Genomic DNA, 21,045 nt, shown 5'->3' on the forward strand with positions numbered 1-21,045 from the left:
ATAGAAAATAGTGTGTGGGAAGGCAATCCAAAGACTACGTTTTATTGCCAGAACACTTAGAAGATGCAGTAGATCTCCTGAAGATACTGTCCGCCCATAGCTGAGTGGTTGCCGGCACGGCAGCTCAGCGTGCTCAGTGAGAGGGTTAACTGCCGTCTGCAATAAAAAACTGAGTCAACGGCTCAACACTGAACTTGAACGGGTGTCATGGGACATCCACACCAAACAAATGCACCGACCAATATCGAAAAAGAAAAAAAATGGTCAGCGTGACGGATTGCCGTCCTACGGAACGGGGTCCGATTCCCGGCTCGGTCGGGGATATTCTCCGCTCAGGCCTTTGGTGTTGGGTTATCTCTATCATCTTTTTATCCCCATCCGGCGCGCAGGCCGCCCAATGTGGCGTCGAATGTAATAAGACCTGCACCAAGGCGGCCGGACCTGCCCCGTAAGGGGCTTACCGGCCAATGACGCCAAACGCTCATTTCCATTGTTTCCTAAAGATACTGCCTACACTACGCTTGTCCGTCTTCTTTTAGAAAACTACTGCGCGGTGTAGGATATTTATCAGACAGGACATATTGTATATGACACGTCTCTCCCTATAGCTTAGCCCTACTTTTTGCAGAACGTCGAACAGCTTGCACCATTTTATATTGTCGAACGCTTTTTCCAGGTCGACAAATCCTATGAAAGTGTCTTGATTTTTCTTTAGCCTTGCTTCCATTATTAGCCGTAACGTCAGAATTGCCTCTCTCGTCCCTTTACTTTTCCTAAAGCCAAACTGATCGTCACCTAGCGCATTCTCAATTTTCTTTTCCATTCTTCTGTATATTATTCTTGTAAGCAGCTTCGATGCATGAGCTGTTAAGCTGATTGTGCGATAATTCTCGCACTTGTCAGCTCTTGCCGTCTTCGGAATTGTGTGGATGATGCTTCTCCGAAAGTCAGATGGTATGTCGCCAGACTCATATATTCTACACACCAACGTGAATAGTCGTTTTGTTGCCACTTCCCCCAATGATTTTAGAAATTCTGATGGAATGTTATCTATCCCTTCTGCCTTATTTGACCGTAAGTCCTCCAAAGCTCTTTTCAATTCCGATTCTAATACTGGATCCCCTATCTCTTCTAAATCGACTCCTGTTTCTTCTTCTATCACATCAGACAAATCTTCACCCTCATAGAGGCTTTCAATGTATTCTTTCCACCTATCTGCTCTCTCCTCTGCATTTAACAGTGGAATTCCCGTTGCACTCTTAATGTTACCACCGTTGCTTTTAATGTCACCAAAGGTTGTTTTGACTTTCCTGTATGCTGTGTCTGTCTTTCCGAAAATCATATCTTTTTCGATGTCTTCACATTTTTCCTGCAGCCATTTCGTCTTAGCTTCCCTGCACTTCCTATTTATTTCATTCGTCAGCGACTTGTATTTCAGTATTCCTGATTTTCCCGGAACATGTTTGCACTTCCTCCTTTCATCAATCAACTGAAGTATTTCTGCTCTTACCCATGGTTTCTTCGCAGCTACCTTCTTTGTACCTATGTTTTCCATCCCAACTTCTGTGATGGCCCTTTTTAGAGACGTCCATTCCTCTTCAACTGTACTGCCTACTGCGCTATTCCTTATTGCTGTATCTATAGCGTTAGAGAACTTCAAACGTATCCCGTCATTCCTTAGTACTTCCGTATCCCACTTCTTTGCGTATTGATTCTTCCTGACTAATGTCTTGAACTTCAGCCTACTCTTCATCACTACTATATTGTGATCTGAGTCTATATCTGCTCCTGGGTACGCCTTGCAATCCAGTATCTGATTTCGGAATCTCTGTCTGACCATGATGTAATCTAATTCAAATCTTCCCGTATCTCCCGGCCTTTTCCAAATATACCTCCTCCTCTTGTGATAGGGTATTCGCTATTACTAGCTGAAACTTGTTACAGAACTAAATTAGTCTTTCTCCTCTTTCATTCCTTGTCCCAAGCCCATATTTTCCTGTAACCTTTTCTTCTACTCCTTCCCCTACAACTGCATTCCAGTCGCCCATGACTATTAGATTTTCGTCCCCCTTTACATACTGCATTACCCTTTCAATATCCTCATACACTTTCTCTATCTGTTCTTCTTCAGCTTGCGACGTCGGCATGTATACCTGAACTATCGTTGTCGGTGTTGGTTTGCTGTCGATTCTGATTAGAACAACCCGGTCACTGAACTGTTCACAGTAACACACCCTCTGCCCTACCTTCCTATTCATAACGAATCCTACACCTGTTATACCATTTTCTGCTGCTGTTGTTATTACCCGATACCCATCTGACCAGAAATCCTTGTCTTCCTTCCACTTCACTTCACTGTCCCCTACGATATCTAGATTGAGCCTTTGCATGTCCCTTTTCAGATTTTCTATTTTGCCTACCACGTTCAAGCTTCTGACATTCCACGCCCCGACTCGTAGAACGTTATCCTTTCGTTGATTATTCAATCTTTTTCTCATGGTAACCTCCCCCTTGGCAGTCCCCTCCCGGAGATCCGAATGGGGGACTATTCCGGAATCTTTTGCCAATGGAGAGATCATCATGACACTTCTTCAATTACAGGCCACATGTACTGTGGCTACACGTTACGTGTTTTTAATGCAGTGGTTTTCATTGCCTTCTGCATCCTCATGTCGTTGATCATTGCTGATTCTTCCGCCTTTATGGGCAATTTCCCACCCCTAGGATAAGATAGTGCCCTGAACCTCTATCCGCTCCTCCGCCCTCTTTGACAAGGCCGTTGGCAGAATGAGGCTGACTTCTTATGCCGGAAGTCTTCGCCCGCCAATGCTGATAATTTATCAAAATTTAGGCAGTGGTGGGGATGGAACCCGGGACCGAAGACGTTTTGATTATGAATCAAAGACGCTACCCCTTCTAACTTTCTACGTTGTTCTGTATCAGCACATATCAAACTCTTCGATACTCTTCTATTGCGGTTTGCCCACAGTCCATGACTGACTGCATACAATTCTGTGTTCCAAACGAATATTCTCAAAAATTTCGTCCTAGAAGTGAGGCCAATGATTGGTACTATATAAGTACTTCTTTTGACTGAGGACACCCTCTTTGCCTGTGTCAGACCTCTTTTTATGTCCTCCTTGTTGTCCATTTTGGGTCACCTTTCTTCCAGGTTAGTAGAATTCCTTAACGTCGCCTTCTTCGTGGCCACAAAGTTTAATGTTAATCTTCTCGCCATTCTCATTTCTGGTACTTCTCTTTACTTTCGCCCTGTTTCAGTTTACTCTCAAACGATGTTCTGTACTCAGATTGTTCATTCTTTTCAACAAATGGTGTAATTCTTCTTCATCATCAACACTGAAGATAGCAATGTCATCAGCGAGTTTTATCATTTATAACCTTTCGCTTTGCACTGCAATCCCACGCTTTAACCTTTCTTTTGTTGTCAATATTATTTCATGGACGCCTAGGCCTAACAGTAGGGGAAAGACTGTACCCCTTATACCGTTGAAAATCCGGGAAATTCGGTCTTTGTCCACCAGTCTTATTGTTAATGTCAATTGAAATTGTGCGATAGCACTGAAATGACGAAATAAATTTTGAAAGATTTTTAAAGATAGTAAGTAAAACGTAACCTTAGCGATCGTGAAAGTTACATGAGAAGTGGGGAATTTGAACGACACACAAGATGGCTCAGAGGACGAGTGATTGATTTGTTGTAACGAAGTTAGTGGCGAAAATTTCGGAAAACTGGCTGCGGGCTCGTGGCCAATCTACTCTACGTGTGAGGCGACGGCCAACTGAGGACTGGCCTTGCTGCAGTTAGCGCCACCATTACGTTAAGTGATATTTACCCCAGACCGTAACAGACGGCGAACTTCCAGGCCTGCCAGGACAGACCACGGCCCACCCTTGGCTTGACATTCAGTATTAATCAGCCCTCCTGTGTGCTTCCTCGTTCTTCCTCCATCCCTTCCCCAGCGTCCACGGTAGCAACACGAGCCAAAGGACTTCAAACACCACCCAGCCGGAGAAAAGCCTGGTGGAATTAATCTTCATCAAGTTAATTACTCCACTCAGCCCCTCCCTCCGTCGCTACATTTTACTTTCGTCAGTCTCTCATGACAAGTAAACAATCTGGTTGTAAATCTAATACGGCTACTGGGATCGCTTTGCTTTACATATGCTTAGGTACCTACTGGCAGTAGCTCCTCTCATATCGTTTCCATTATAACGTCTCTCAACCGGTTGCTATCTGTTCCTTACCTGTTTATGTCTGTCAAATGTTCAAATGTGTGTGAAATCTTATGGGACTTAACTGCTAAGGTCATCAGTCCCTAAGCTTACACACTACTTAACCTAAATTATCCTAATGACAAACACACACACACATACCCGAGGGAGGACTCGAACCTCCGCCGGGACCAGCCGCGCAGTCCATGACTGCAGCGCCTCAGACCGCTCGGCTAATCCCGCGCGGCTTATGTCTATCCATGTGTGCTACATGTAACTTTGTCTATAAACAGTACTACATTTTACAGTCTTCGTCTAAATAAAAGGTGCTTGTATCCCTGGAAGCTGTCCTAAATGTCATTCTTTTCTACATTTCACTCCTATTAACTGCACGATTTCTCCAACTTGGAGCTTCACGTATCCATTCCTTTTCTTTCTTTTTACAATGATGCATCGTGCACAGTCAGTTCAGATGACTATGATGCCTTCACGTCAATTTTCTGTGGTCCATCGACGTCCATCCTATTCTGTGCAAGTCATTACTTGACAACATTCAAGCCTCATATTTTTTGCGTCTCGCCGTCAGTCTCATATACATTATAAGACCATTCACATTCCCTACTATTCACTGCGTGTTTCGTAGCTTTGGTGTACAGAGAGCTATTCTTCTCTATCTTTCGATCACTTTCATTTCTACATTTATTCTAGCCCAAATTTTTACGATAAATTTCTTACCATACCGTTCAAAAATAGGAAGTCCCCCGTACTATCAGTGAGAAGTCTTCCTTTTCACGAAACATCTGTAAGAGATAGTAATAAAATACTGTGTCTCGTCGATTTGCGCGTTGCTATACAGTTTTCAGTGCGCTGCAGGCGAAGGAACGGCATATCACAAGACATGTATTGGTAAATGTCTCTTAACCGTGTAGCGTCTTGTAGTTTTGTTAACGTACTTTTTAGCCGTCAGTCGTCTGATTGGCTTGATGCTGCCCACCAGGAATTCCTCTCCCGTGCCAATCTTTCCATCTCAGAGCACACTTGCAATCTACGTCCTCAATTACTTGCTGGATGTATTTCAATCTCTGTCTGGTTCCACAGTTTTCACCCTCTACGTCACCCTCTTGTACCATGGAGGTTACTCCGTGATGTCTTAACAGATGTCTTAAAATCCTGTCCCTTCTTCTTGTCAATGTTGTCTATATATTCCAGAGAAGCTCCTCATTCCTTATCTTATCAGTCCACTTAATTTTTCAGTATTTAATAACCTTTAATTTACAGCTGTCTACCATTTAACAACCAACCTTGTAAACGATCGGTTTGGGAGCTGGAGAAATGTGGAATGCACTAGGCGACACTGATCCTGTAGCAGGCGTTGGAAGGCAGGTTAAAGGTAGGTTACCAACGATTAAAATTTTATTCATGGCTATCAATCAGCAGCTGTGTTTTAAGAATAGAAATGACCTGTCGTCAGCTGCACAAATTTTTATTGAATTAATTTCTTGACTTGTTTCGGCCAATTAATTTGTCATCCTCAGAAGATCATACAGTTAAGCTTACATCGCAAAGCAATCATCAGGCAAACTCTGGACTATTGAGTCCTACAAAAAAGGGGTATAGAATAAGGATAGATTACCAAAGTTGGATGACAGTTACCAGCACAATTAGTAACAATACGTGTACAAAGAGATTATTAACGCACTTCCATTAAAATTTTTACATAGCACTGTCATGTAGTTGAGAAGCAACGTAAAAAATGCGAAGATATAGAGAGCAGAAAATCTTGCATCGTAAGTAAAATATTAAAAAAAACACGAGAAATATGATGATTAGACCAACAGACTGATAGTCTGACTAAAAGATTTCACTTGTGTAAGATGCAACGAGTGCTAGTGTACCTAAAAGCTTACGAAGAGTAATCACAGTGAGGGCGCCCGTATCTATAACGTAAGTCAAAGGAAACTGACACATCAGTCTTAAAGAAATGAAACACTATAAGGCCTTATATCACGTGCTAAACAAGCGTATAAATTTTAACACAAAATTACATAGCTTGTATGAAGGGCTGCCGGCCGAAGTGGCCGTGCGGTTAAAGGCGCTGCAGTCTGGAACCGCAAGACCGCTACGGTCGCAGGTTCGAATCCTGCCTCGGGCATGGATGTTTGTGATGTCCTTAGGTTAGTTAGGTTTAACTAGTTCTAAGTTCTAGGGGACTAATGACCTCAGCAGTTGAGTCCCATAGTGCTCAGAGCCATTTGAACCATATGAAGGGCTGAAGAATGGACACAATGATCGGGTTTATTTAATAATAAACTGATGGTGGCGCCGTGGGCCGATGGAGAAGTGGCGTTGCATTGAACTTCCCAGTATCTTAACGTAGAGGGCGGCCGCCCGATAAGTTTCCAGCGAGGCAAGTACGCTGGCACGCACCGCTGAGTCGTCCGACTCTATGACGAGAGGGAGATGCTAGTGCGTATTTACAACTCGTCTTCTCGTTTAGGTCCTCTACCTATGGCTCTTATCAATACAAGCTGCAGTGTATCACATCTACGTTGGTGACTTAAAATCTTAGCCAGATAACGGCGTAGCGTAGAAAAATTTATCAGACTCGCTGACCAGCGTACAAATAGGAGACCCGCGGCTCTGAGTTTAAAACATAAAGTTAATTTCATAAAAAATTGTGCAGCTGACGACTGATTATTTCTGTTCTTAAAAAGCTGCTGACGTTTCTAGAATTTATATTGTATTGCTTTGCAGACTGATGCTCCTGCCAAAAGTGTTCCACTTGACTCGCACCTGGACAGTGTGAGACTTTCCCTAAATTCACAGAAAATGGAGAGGTACAGATTGAATGAGGTGTGCTTGGCTCTGAAAGGGTGTCCCATTTAAAGCTTAACTGACAACTGAGGGACGTCGCAGAGCTCTGAGCGACTAAGTGGAAGCTTAAAGGCATTTTCGTTAGAAGCAAATAGCCTTTTTGTTAAGATACAGCCTTCTCGATGGCTTAGGAATGCTGAAAAACATTCGAATGGAATTCACAAGAAAATTAGGCATGTAAGCCAATACCAGCAAGTGCCGAACGGACGGTAAGCATGAGAACGACGCTGGTGTTCCCGTATTATGCAGCAGCAATGGCCCATGGACCTTTAGAAGCACGATCCGATACGAAGATTGACAGTGGTATTTACCTAGCATCGATCATTCGTTGGGTGACAACGTAAATTGAGACCATCAAATGAAAAAGACGTTAAGGCAGGAACTTCAGCATCCTGAACGACAAAGCGGGGAAAACGACTACCAAGTAGGGGCAGACTTAAGTTCAGTGAAATCAGTGTGAGTTCATTCGAGGGTTCTTTAGGATGAGAAGCTGAGAATAAGTCGAAGGACTCTGAGAGAAGTCAGATGGTTTGCGTGATAGTTCACAAAAAGCATTCCGGCTACGTCTTCCGCAGTCATGTCACTTTACTGTTTTACTCAGTTTTCAGATTTTGAATTTGATACATTCCAATGTCTATTGTCACATTGTGACATCTTCAGTTGTTTGTTCCATGCTGCAAGGTCTTTCTTGCAAACAATGGTTCAAATGGCTCTGAGCTCTATGGGACTTAACATCTAAGGTCATCAGTCCCCTAGAACTTAGAACTACTTAAACCTAACTAACCTAAGGACATCACACACATCCATGCCCGAGGCAGGATGCGAACCTGCGACCGTGGCGGTCGCGTGGTTCCAGACTGAAGTGCCTAGACCCGCTCGGTCACACCGGTCGGCCTCTATCTTGCAATCTGATTCTTGAATCTTTAAGCATCCTAGTGTGTTTCTTTCAGCAACCTCTAAATCTAATATTTTCACCACTTCTGCAGGCTAATTGATACCAAGAGCGTATTGTGAGCCAGTGAGTAACCACATCAGGCAAGCACAATAGCATTGCAGTCGCCGCTGAGCATCGGTTTCACCTGCTTAGGGCTGAGACAGGATGTGCCAAAGCTGCTGAGAGTATCGCCTCTAAAGCCGCAGTACGTGGAAATTGGAGCCACCAGGTGTCAGTCAACGGCCACGCAACACTACAGAGATTTGGCAGACGATAGACGTATCACGTCGACGTCATACCAGTCATACACATATGCATGGAACACTGACTCTGCCATCTATTAATTGCCTAATCCTTACCTACAAACACAATTACTGAGTTGTCTCTAAGCGCAATAAAAGTGGCTTATTTCTTATTTGTGTACTAATTACTTGTAAAACATTGGAATAAACGTAAATTTTTCCCAGAGCTATCATTTAGAATTTATTACACTGCGATGTAGAACGTGGGGTGATGGCATTATTTCGTCGAACGTATTACAGGAATTAGAGAAAGTTTTGGCAATACTGACTGGATTAAACTACATGAAATTCTGGAAGCAAAAGGTATATAATGTATGTACAGGATTGTTATTTTCAACTGTTACGGAAACCAGACCGCAGTTACAATAGTCGAAGGGCATGAAAGGGAAAGAGTAGTTAGGAAGTGAGTGAGACGAATTTACTGACTATTCTCAATGTTATGTAATCTGTAGAATGAGAAACAAAGTGAAAATTTGTAAAAGTAATAATTGAACAGAGAGAAAAATAAAAACATTGAGATTTGCCGACGACATTGTAATTTTGTGAGAGCAGACAAGGAACTTGGAGGAGTAGCTGAACAGAACGGACACTATCCTGAAAATAGATTTTAAAGTGAACATAAAAAAAATAAAACACTGCAGAATGAAGTCAGGCGACTTGGAACGAATTAGATGGGGAACAAAGCAACTGGTGATGACGAAAGCAGAGAAGATATAAAACGTCAGTTGGCAACAGCAACAAAACCATTTATGGAAAACATTAATTTGTTAACATCAAGTGCAAATTTAAGTTTTTGAAAGTCTTTGTATGGGATGTATCCGTGTACAGAAGAGAAACGTTGATAATAAACAGTTCACAAAAGAAAAGAACAGAAGCTTTTGAAATGTGGAGCTTCAGAAAAAGGATCAGTTGATAGGACACGTTCTCAGGTATCATGGACTCGCCAGTTTGGTAATGCAGGAAATTGATGCAGGTAAAAATTGTAGACTGAGGTGAAGAATGGATACCGTATCCAGGTTCAAATGGATGTCACTTGCAGCAGTTGTGTAGAGATGGAGAGGCGTTCACTAGATGGACTACTGTACAGAGTTGCATGAAACCTATCATCGGACTGAAGACCACAACAACTTCGTCGTAACCTAGGAGGGTTGGAACTTTAATAGTGGTAACTATTTATTTACAGTTCGTACAGAATAGATACGTGTTTCAAAGTTTTGCTGACCTTCAAAATAGTCATCAGCATTGTGTACAACCCGTTGCCAGCGATGTCGAAGTCGTAGGATACTCTTAGCAGCGCCAGTTGTGATGACAGTTCAAGCGGCGCGGTCTATTGCCCGACGAATTTGTAGCAATTCTGAACCGAATGCCGTGAAGTGTTTCCTTCAGTTTAGAAATCGAGTTGATCCCACGAGGGCTTAAGTCAGGCGAGTGCAGTAGGTGGTATAGCACTTAGCAGTCCCATCAGTCAAACAAATCAGTAACAGTTTGCACTGTACGTGCTTGGGCATTGTCTTGCAAAATGATGGTCGGTCCTGCAGAAAGAGTCATTAGTTCTAAGCTGATCGTAGGTTGTGTTCCAAAAATGAACAGCATAGAGACAGAAGTGATGACACTTTCTGCAGGACCTGACCATCATTTTGCAGGACAATGCTCAAGCACGAACAGTGCAAGCTGCTACTGATTTGTTTGACTGATGGGGCTGCTAAGTGCTATACCCACTACACTCGCCTGACTTAAGCCCTCGTGAGTTCAACTCTATTTCTAAACTGAAGGAAACACTTCACGGCATTCACTTCAGAACTGCTACAAATTCGTCGCGCAATAGACCGCGCCGCTCGAACTGTCAACACAACTGGCACTGCTAACAGTATCCTACGACTTCCACATCACTGGCAACGGCTTATACACAATGCTGGTAACTATTTTGAAGGTCAGTAAAACTTCGAAAGACACATCTATTTTGAACGAACGGTAAATAAATAGTTACCACTACTGAAGTTCCAACCCTCGTATGAGGGCCAGCCATCTGTTAAACACAGAGAAAGGTAAACCTATGCTCATTCCAAAGGTGATTTACAATGCCTGTCCTACAGGTACCAATGTCTCTAGCCTTCCCCTGACCAAAGGCGAGATTGTTTTCGAAAAAAGGTCATGTTATTTGATAGTCATAAGAAATGAGCAGGCTGGTTTCGATCAGTAAGCAATCATGTTCAGTCTCTCAGACGTTGTCTTGTCATATGCCAAAATACTGTTTCGCGATTATGGAACATTAAGTAAGTTAGAAGTATGGAAGGAAGGTTACGGTTAATGACATAGTCGCTGGTACATTAAACTGTAGAGACAGAATATACATTTGGATTGTGGAAGGGTGGGGAAGGATTTCAGTTGTGCCCTTCCACAGGAACCATCCCAGCATTCGCTTTAAATGGTCGAGGGCAAATGATGATAAATCTCAGTCTTGATGATGACCTAATGCGGATCTCAACTGTTCCTCTCGAATACAAGTTGTAAGTTGTTACCACATTTGCAACTTTCACTACTGAATTATTTTGCGACTTGTTATTTAACAGTCATATTGGAAAGAACCATTCTGTATTAAGCTGTCGATTTCTGTAAGTATAACTGCCTTTGCACGTTCAGTAAGGCGGTCACAAGATACTCTCTGAATTTCCAATTCCACGGGCAAATCTTCTTTGGGCGCGCGTCGTAACAAGCGCTTGACGATGTGGTTGAAAGAGACAAATCGAGTCGGGGTATAATTTAGTCCGGTCCGTCTGCTGGAGTAGGTCGATGATGGTGAAGGGGGCTTTTTAGTGTGGTAAGAGGCAGTATGATTGAGTAGAATTTGAATAAAATTGTAATCAGAGTCAGTTGGCGGTTCGCAATCTAGTTATCATGACATGGCTCGAAGTGCAGATCTTCAAGGAATCTTTCAGGAGTTTAGAGCGTATTTTCCATGTTGAAATTTTACTGTTGTGGGTTTGTGCAGAGAATGGTCTTTGATGCACTGTACAGAAACGGTTTTCTGTTAGTCAATCCGAGTAGTCTTACATTTATACTCACACATCACCTCACCAGCCGACTTTCATTAAGTGTTTATTCTTTTTTTATATTTTTCACTCGTTTTTTACCACGCATTTTCTGCAGTAATTTTATCTGTGCCATCGTGCCTTGACTGTTTGTTGTGAATAGGCGTATGCTTTTATTCTGACTCAAATATTTCCGAAATCGTTAGAAATTCCTTGCCATCTTTTTCCTTTTGTGACTAATTTACGTCGAGCATGTGAGTGGCTCGAAGCCTTCTTAAGTAATAGAAACCAGTTCATTGTTCTCGGTTCGTTGCTCTCGGCGGTGACTGTTCATCACAGACAATAGTATTGTCAGGAGTACCGCAGGGAAATATGATACGAGCGTTCTCGTTCTCTGTATACACAAATAATCTAACGGGTAGGGCGAGCACCAATCAGCGACTGTGTGTTGCTAACACTGTGGTATATCGGAAAGTATCGTCGTTAAGTGACCGTAGGAGGATAGAGGATGACTCAGACAGCATTTCTATTTGATGTGATGACTGGTATCTTGCTCTAGAGACAGAAAAACGTAAGGAGATGCAGATGAGTAGTAAAACATTCCTGTAATTTTCGACTATATGTAATGGGCAGTCATCAGGAAACAGAGACGGATAAAATTAAGTCAACTGTTTGCTGTTCTGGCGTAACCACAAGCGCCGGAACGAAGACGAAGAACGTAAGACCAGAGAAGGTGGTGAAACGACGCCAGCCAGTGGTGCGTGGAACAGGACCGCACCACGCCAGGAGCGCCCTCAAGCCGAAGTATATATGAAGGGCTTGTTTCAATAGTGGTACAAGTCCATTTTTGTTCATATTGAAATACAGAGTCCTAAAGTTAAATGAGCGCTGAAAAATCTGCAGTTAAGATACCAGAAATATTCAAGCATATGGCTTCTTGCTAGAGATGAACTTTTCTCATTAATTTCAGAAGAATTATAGACAGAAAAGTGGAGGTAATGGAATTGTAACACTATTGAAATAAGCCCTTCATATAAGCGCCGCTCCTGCCAACTTCGGCCGCTCATATCGGTTCAGTATACGGACATTAGTGGGCAGTATATGTACTGTTGTAGACAGACACTCGCAGATCCGTTATTAGTGACGTGTGTAAAACTTGCTGGAACATTGCACGTCGGCCATCGTTTGCGTCTACTCCTTGTAAATCTCCGAGAATGGTGACAATGGCTTTATAAAAATAAAACTACTAATGCTAATTTGCTTGAATTGTTGTACAGCGTTCCGAGAACGCAGCATCCCTTAGGCGCCCTATACGAGACGAGTAGGCAAGACCCATCATTTACTATTTCTAAAGTAATCGCCATTACTGTTAAAACAATCTTGGAAACATGTGAGTCAGCATTTTATTGGCAGGTTGTATCGACTACGCTGTGGAAGTTTTGCTGGAAAGCGGTTACACTGTCTCAATCTCTCCCCATTTGGTTTCTATGTTTTTGAAGCCCCGAAAAAAGACATAGGTGGCCATCGATTTTCATCCAACGAAGAGGTGCACGCATGGGTACAATTATGATTTCGTAGGCAGCAACATTTCTCCATGAATGCATTGACCATCTTGTCTCACATTGGCATAAATGTATAAACAGCTATGGCGATTACCTTTGAAATAACAAACAGTTTACTTTCCTTTTTTCATTTGTCTCATTTTCACTTGACTGCTTCATACAGTGTTAATATTGTGCTGCTCGAAAAAGTAAGGTTGATTAAATATCTTGGTGTGCCGTTACAAGGCTATATGAAATGGAATGAGCACGTAAGAATGGTAGTTGGAAAGACGAATGGTCGACTTTGGTTTATTGGAGTAGTTTTAGGAGAGTGTAACTCATCTATAAAGGAGACCCTTTCTTGAGTACTGCTCGAGCTTTCGGGGTCGCCACCAGATTAGATTCAGCGAAGACATCGAAGCAGTTCAGAAGCGAGCGGCTAGATTTGTTACCGGCGGTTTCGATCGAAAGTGAGATATTACGGAGATGCTGCGCGAACTTGGAGGGAAGGCGACGTTCTTTTCGGGGAAAGGTACTGTGTTAATTTAGAGTACAGTAACTTGCAACTCACTGCAGAACAACTCTACTGTCGCCACCTTGCCTGTTGCGTAAGGACCGCTGACACAAGAGAAGTTAGATAGTCCCTTCTCCCTCGCTCCATTTGCGAGGTAATATCTAATGGCGGTACTTGGTATCCTCCGCCACACTGCTGAATGTTTGTATAGACTGTAAGGTGGCTATAATTTCGCACCTTACAAGAAGTCATCCACATACTTTGCCGTGATCTACAAACACAATTAGGTATGATGTGATAGGTTGTTCATCGTATATATGAATATATAAAGGAGACTGACATTGTCACGTACGTCTTGTAAATAATTGTTAACGCTTATTGCATGAAAGTTGACGGAGTGTCTTTATTATAAAAACGGCGTAATGAACGATTTCTTATACTAGTAGAGGTTGGAACGCCAGTGGAGATGAAACGGCAGGCAGAATTCAAGTTCTGGGTGGAAGGCCCGCACAGGTGTTGGTCCTGTTTCCCCCCAACACAGGAAGTAGCTAGACGAACGTCGTGGCACCTGAGCTCTGGAGCACAATAGGGTGACGGCCGGCCGCTATTGTAGTAGGGGCCGGAAGGATAACCGGACGATAGTTCCGAACGCTGAAAATCTTGGACGCAGGTGAGAGGAACGAGGAAGCGTCATCTCAGAAATCACGCATGCTGGGTTATTGCCAAGGATTTTTACTCACAAGCGTACCATTGTGCGAGTATAGGTTTTTCCTCGCAAACTTTCCGCGCTGGACGACAAAAGACTAAAATATGGTTGGTCGGCGTTCGGATGAATCTGTAGAGAGGGTGAACATTCCATTGTTTCGAGAACATGATTCGTTTTCGGAATTACGATGGTGGGGAGCCAAGCCTTGCTGGGAAGCCAGCGCTGGAGAGACGAGGTCTTCCGTTTGTGACGGTCACTCGATATCAGCTTTGTTGGGACAGACAGACTTGGTGTCTTTGCTCTCAGTATAGTTTATAGTTAGAACAGTTAGGCACTGTACTGTTGCGAACCTATACGATTCTGGACTTCACCTCCAGGTTGGAAGTCGTCGTTGAGTACGCAGCGTTCAGTAATTGAGAACACTTCTCCTGCCTACACTTCCGTTGAGACATTATCTGAACCCCGTCCTTGTGGCTGGGAGTTCGAGTTTCTCGTCTGTAGAACACAGAGAAGAGTATATTAGCCAGAGGACCGCCTTCTGCCGTCCTAGTGTTTGAAATAGTTTTTATTTTTGTGGCTGGAGTTCTTCCATCGACGCAGACGTGTACGAGAACCAGCACGCCGACGCATCTGACGCAGTACATACGGTGATATCGCAAACTGCTTCAGCTTATTAGGGCTATAAATCTAAACACGTTAGTTTATTTCCGCTGAGGTTCCACACCATCGTAGATCATGTTAGAAAGTAGTGTCATCTAGTGTTTGGTACGTAGATGATGTCAGTCATTTCGCGTTATTCATATTAGATCGCGCAGTCATAATAAGGGACAGAGTTGGGCAATTGATCAGTAATTTTACTTAGGATATGTATTGTAATATAAGGGTTGTTTTTAATCTACAATAAATATATAAGCAGGAACAACGTTTATCACTTAGTAGGATTAGTTGCCTTCATCACTCATTTATGTTTAGATTGTAATTTATAGAATTCAGTGATCCTAAGATCTGCTTCAGAGGGTAATCAGACAGGGCCAGATCTTCATTTTAGCGTTTATTATTCTCCGTTGCGCACATTCATTTTACACCCGCCTGGAGTAGCATCTTGGAAGAGGTAGATTAAGTCACTCTAGATAAAGTGCAATTTGGCACCAGAAAAAGAAAAAAAATTGCTCTTTCCTTGAATTGCTTTCACAGTCAGACTCTATCTTTCATCTATAGTGAACATTATTCACAGTCTCCCTGTGTGTGCTTTTTCGGAACAGAACAGAAAGTCAGACGCCGATGGAGCTGACAGACTTCCAGTTCATCATTTTATATGTGTGTGGCTTCATTAAATATTCCATTTTTGAGTTATGCTAAAAGAGTGAGGAAGGTATGTCCGGTGCACTCAACAGAGCTATAAAGCACCGTTGCTTATAAGTTACTCATGTAAATCCAGATGTCTGTCACGACTAGTCGAGCTCATACAAATCAATTAACTATTTGCTATGGCGATGACAAATACACTAATGGAAAAACTGCAGTACCGAGAAGGAGGCGTGTTTCTACATCTGAAAGGTGATGTCTGTTCTAATTTTGCGCCAGTCGCGTCAGAGTGGCGCTACTAGTTACGTTTGAGATTGGTCGCGGTGAAGAATGAAACTTCCTGGCAGATTAAAACTGTGTGCCGGTCGGAGACTCGAACTCGGGACCTTTGCCTTTCGCGGGCAAGTGCTCTGCCATCTGAGCTATCCACGCACGACTCACGCCCCGAAAGCTTCTGTGAAGTTTGGAAAGTAGGAGACGGGATACTGGCGGAAGTAAAGCTGCGAGGACGGCCCGTAAGTCGTGCTTGGGTAGCTCAGATGGTAGAGCACCTGCCCGCGAAAGGCAAAGGTCCCGAGTTCGAGTCGCGGTCCGGCATACAGTTTTAATCTGCCAGGAAGTTTCATATCAGCGCACACTCCACTGCAGAGTGAAAATCTCATTCTTAGTGAGGAATGTCTTTAAGGCGACAGAAGATGTCACTGAATTTGAACGACGTCTTGTAATAAGCCTACGAGAAGCTGGATAATTCTTCTTCTGCACTCCTGGAAATTGAAATAAGAACACCGTGAATTCATTGTCCCAGGAAGGGGAAACTTTATTGACACATTCCTGGGGTCAGATACATCACATGATCACACTGACAGAACCACAGGCACATAGACACAGGCAACAGAGCATGCACAATGTCGGCACTAGTACAGTGTATATCCACCTTTCACAGCAATGCAGGCTGCTATTCTCCCATGGAGACGATCGTAGAGATGCTGGATGTAGTCCTGTGGAACGGCTTGCCATGCCATTTCCACCTAGCGCCTCAGTTGGACCAGCGTTCGTGCTGGACGTGCAGACCGCGTGAGACGACGCTTCATCCAGTCCCAAACATGCTCAATGGGGGACAGATCCGGAGATCTTGCTGGCCAGGGTAGTTGACTTACACCTTCTAGAGCACGTTGGGTGGCACGGGATACATGCGGACGTTCATTGTCCTGTTGGAACAGCAAGTTCCCTTGCCGGTCTAGGAATGGTAGAACGATGGGTTCGATGACGGTTTGGATGTACCGTGCACTATTCAGTGTCCCCTCGGCGATCACCAGTGGTGTACGGCCAGTGTAGGAGATCGCTCCCCACACCATGATGCCGGGTGTTGGCCCTGTGTGCCTCGGTCGTATGCAGTCCTGATTGTGGCGCTCACCTGCACGGCGCCAAACACGCATACGACCATCATTGGCACCAAGGCAGAAGCGACTCTCATCGCTGAAGACGACACGTCTCCATTCGTCCCTCCATTCACGCCTGTCGCGACACCACTGGAGGCAGGCTGCACGATGTTGGGGCGTGAGCGGAAGATGGCCTAACGGTGTGCGGGACCGTAGCCCAGCTTCATGGAGACGGTTGCGAATGGTCCTCGCCGATACCCCAGGAGCAACAGTGTCCCTAATTTGCTGGGAAGTGGCGGTGCGGTCCCCTACGGCACTGCGTAGGATCCTACGGTCTTGGCGTGCATCCGTGCGTCGCTGCAGTCCGGTCCCAGGTCGACGGGCACGTGCACCTTCCGCCGACCACTGGCGACAACATCGATGTACTGTGGAGTCCTCACGCCCCACGTGTTGAGCAATTCGGCGGTACGTCCACCCGGCCTCCCGCATGCCCACTATACGCCCTCGCTCAAAGTCCGTCAACTGCACATACGGTTCACGTCCACACTGTCGCGGCATGCTACCAGTGTTAAAGACTGCGATGGAGCTCCGTATGCCATGGCAAACTGGCTGACACTGACGGCGGCGGTGCACAAATGCTGCGCAGCTAGCGCCATTCGACGGCCAACACCGCGGTTCCTGGTGTGTCCGCTGTGCCGTGCGTGTGATCATTGCTTGTACAGCCCTCTCGCAGTTACCGGAGCAAGTATGGTGGGTCTGACACACCGGTGTCAATGTGTTCTTTTTTCCATTTCCAGGAGTGTATAATGGACTTGTAGGGAATGTAAAAATGGTTCAAATGGCTCTGAGCACTATGGGACTCAACTTCTGAGGTCATTAGTCCCCTAGAACTTAGAACTAGTTAAACCTAACTAACCTAAGGACATTACAAACATCCATGCCCGAGGCAGGATTCGAACCTGCAACCGTAGCGGTCTTGCGGTTCCAGACTGCAGCGCCTTTAACCGCACGGCGACTTCGACCGGCTGTAGGGAATGTAGCCACTGCACATGTCTCCTGGCAGCAGTGACCACAAGAATGTACGGCCGAAACAAGATCGGGCTCTGGACGGTCAGTGACAATACGGAGAAGTAAGAACGTCGTTTTCGGTGAATGCCTCTGGTGCAGCTGCAATTTGGGCAGCAGTTAATACCACAATGACACAACGAACTGTGGTAAATAGGTTGTTTCAAGGAGAGCTCCGAGCCAGATGCCCTGTATCGTGAATCCCACGGCCATTTGCGACTTCAGGGTGTCAAGCGAGAGCTCATTGGAGGGCAGGGTAGAGGTCTCTTGTGTTTTCAGACGAAAGCTGGTTCTGCCTCGGTGCAATAGCCGCACGTTGGTTACAATGAGGCCAGCTGAGGGCCTGCAACAGACCTCTACGCGTGCTAGACACCCTTTACCTACCTTGGAGCGATGGTTAGTGGTGCTATTTCGTGTGACAGCAGCAGCACTCTCATGAATATCCCACACACACTATTACTTCAAATTTGTGCGTCAATCTGGTGATGCGACCTTTTGTACTGTCTTTCCTGAACAGCATTCCAGGTATGTTTCCCGTAGGATAAAGCTCGCCCTTCTTCCGCTGTTGTAATCCAAGATGTTCTACTGAGTGGTGACGTGTTACCATTACCTGCTCAATCACGAGATCTGTCTCCAGTCGAGCACCTACGGCACATCACTGGACGACAGCTCCAGCGTCATCCATAAAAAGCAGTAACTGTCCATGTATTGACCGACTCACTGCAACATGCATGGAACTCCACCCGACAATCTGACAACTAGCACCTGTGCAACACAGTGCACGCACCTCCGCGTGCTTGTATGCAACATTCTGGCGCTTACACCGGTTATCATTGTACAGGTATTTACATCTGCAATGACTTACCTCGTACTTACATTAACATGTGATCTTGAAATGTTACTCACTTAAATACATTAGCCAGACAAATGTGTTTCCGAAATATCATTACCGTACATTAAGTACATTTTGGTGTTGCGATACTTTTCCGTCAGTGTACATTTCGCAAAGTAAATCTCTCCTGTTATAGATCATACTTTCTTAGTGTTGCACTCAGTTCTCCTTATTACATAAATTCATCCGTCTGAACTTCGGATAGGAAAGGATTTCTCGGTTTATTGCTTATTTCGGACTTAAAATTGTATGTACTCTGATTTCAAAACTGTACAGGGAGTTTGCAAATACCAGTGTTTAGCAACATAACCTCCTCTCCTGCTTCTGAATGTGAACGATTTGTTCGGCATTGGACCTCTCTGAGTTAGTCGGTAAACTGTGATTACTCAATGAATGTACGCATAAAACAAGAGACTTATGTGTTCATCAGAGCTTTTAGGATCATCAGCTATGTCGACTGAGTACGTCAAGAATGTATTCAGAATTCTTTAACTGATAACATTTCTTATTAAGTCTGAGTGAGCGGGTTAGTTCATTGCTGTTTTAACTAGAGCAGCACTGAAGTTACAGATTCTTGTGTCATTGCAATGACAGTTCTTTGGGCAGCAAAATAATGAATGCAGAAACGCTTGTGGTGTGGGCAGTGTTCTGAGGGATCTCAGACTGCATTTAGGCAGCGATGTGTGAAGCAGTGTCGATGATTATTAGCGTATACTTGACGTTTACCTGTAATGTTGTTTGCTGGCTTCTTCACAGTGGAACGTAAACCTTAAAGAAAAGCAATACTGTACTACATCTTCTGGAACAGTAATTGTGCAGTGGACTAGCTTAGTTCTGACCAGGTGTCTATCGAATTTTTTCCATCTTTTAGAATATAGCTCACACCTGGACAAAGCACTGGGGAATAAAGCACCCTCATTCTACAAACCAATTCCGGACGCTCTGTCGTATTTTACGTACAAACTCGCCACGCACACGTGTTCTACGAATAGAGTCTTTGGTTAGTCAAAACGACGTCGGTCCCGCGTTCGAAACCCGCCACTGCTTAAATTTTGATCGATAGTCAGGATTGACGGACGAAGGCTTCAGGCACAAGAAATCACCCTCATTCTTCTAACGGTCTTCTCAAAGAGGACGGAGAAGCGGACAGAGGTACTTGTCCTTCGGGTGGGATACTGCCCCTAAAGGCGGTAGAATCAGCAATGATCAACGGAATGAGGATGCAGAAAGAAATGAACCCACTGTACACACATAACGGTTATCCACAGGACATGTGACCTGTAACTGAAAAATTGTCATGATCATCTCTCCATTGGCAAAGCATTCCGGAATAGTCCCCCATTCGAATCTCTGAGAGGGGACTGCCAAGGGTGAGGTGACCACGAGAAAAAGATTGAAAACCCACGAAAGGATAACGTTCGACGAGTCAGGGCGTGGAATGTCAGAAGCTTGAACGTGGTAGGGAAGGTAGAACATCTTAAAATGAAATGCAAAGGCTCAGTCTAGATATAGCAAGGGACACTGAGGAGAAATGTAAAGAAGAAAAGGATTTCTGGTCAAACGTGTGTAGGATAATACCAACAGCAGCAGAAACTGGTATAACTGGAGTACAGAGTGTGTTACTGTGAACATTCAGTGGTAGGGTTCTCTTACTGGAATCGACAGCAAACCAACACCGACAACGGTAGTTCAGGTATACACGCCGACGCAGGAAGATGAAGATGGAGACAGAGAGAAAGTATACGAGAATACTGAAAGCGTAATGTATTAAGTAAAGGGAGATGAAACTCTAATAGTCATGGGGGACTGGAGTGCAGTTTTTGGGGAAGAAGTATAAGAAATTGTGAATGGAGAACATAGGCTTGGGACAAGGAATGGGAGAGGAGAAAGGCTAAGAAAGGCTAATTGAGCCTGTAATAATTTTCAGCTCGTAACAGCGAATACTCTTTTCAAGATCCAAAAGAAGAAGAGGTGTACTTGGACATGTCAGGTGATACGGGAAGATTTCAGTCAGATTACATCACGGTCAGACAGAAATTCCGAAATCAGACTGAAAGGCGTAACCAGGACCAGATATAGAATCAGATTACAATGTAGCACTGCTGAAGAGTAGGCTAAAGCTTACGAGATCAATCAGGAAGAATCAATACGCAAAGAAGTGGGATACAGAAGTACTAAGTTATGACGAGATAAGCTTGAAGTTCTCTAAGGCTATAGAGAGACCAATAAGAAATAGCTCAGTAGGCATTACAGTTGAATAGGAATGGACAC

This window comes from Schistocerca nitens, chromosome 7, assembly GCF_023898315.1.
Source record: "Schistocerca nitens isolate TAMUIC-IGC-003100 chromosome 7, iqSchNite1.1, whole genome shotgun sequence".
NCBI classification, from domain to species: domain Eukaryota; kingdom Metazoa; phylum Arthropoda; class Insecta; order Orthoptera; family Acrididae; genus Schistocerca; species Schistocerca nitens.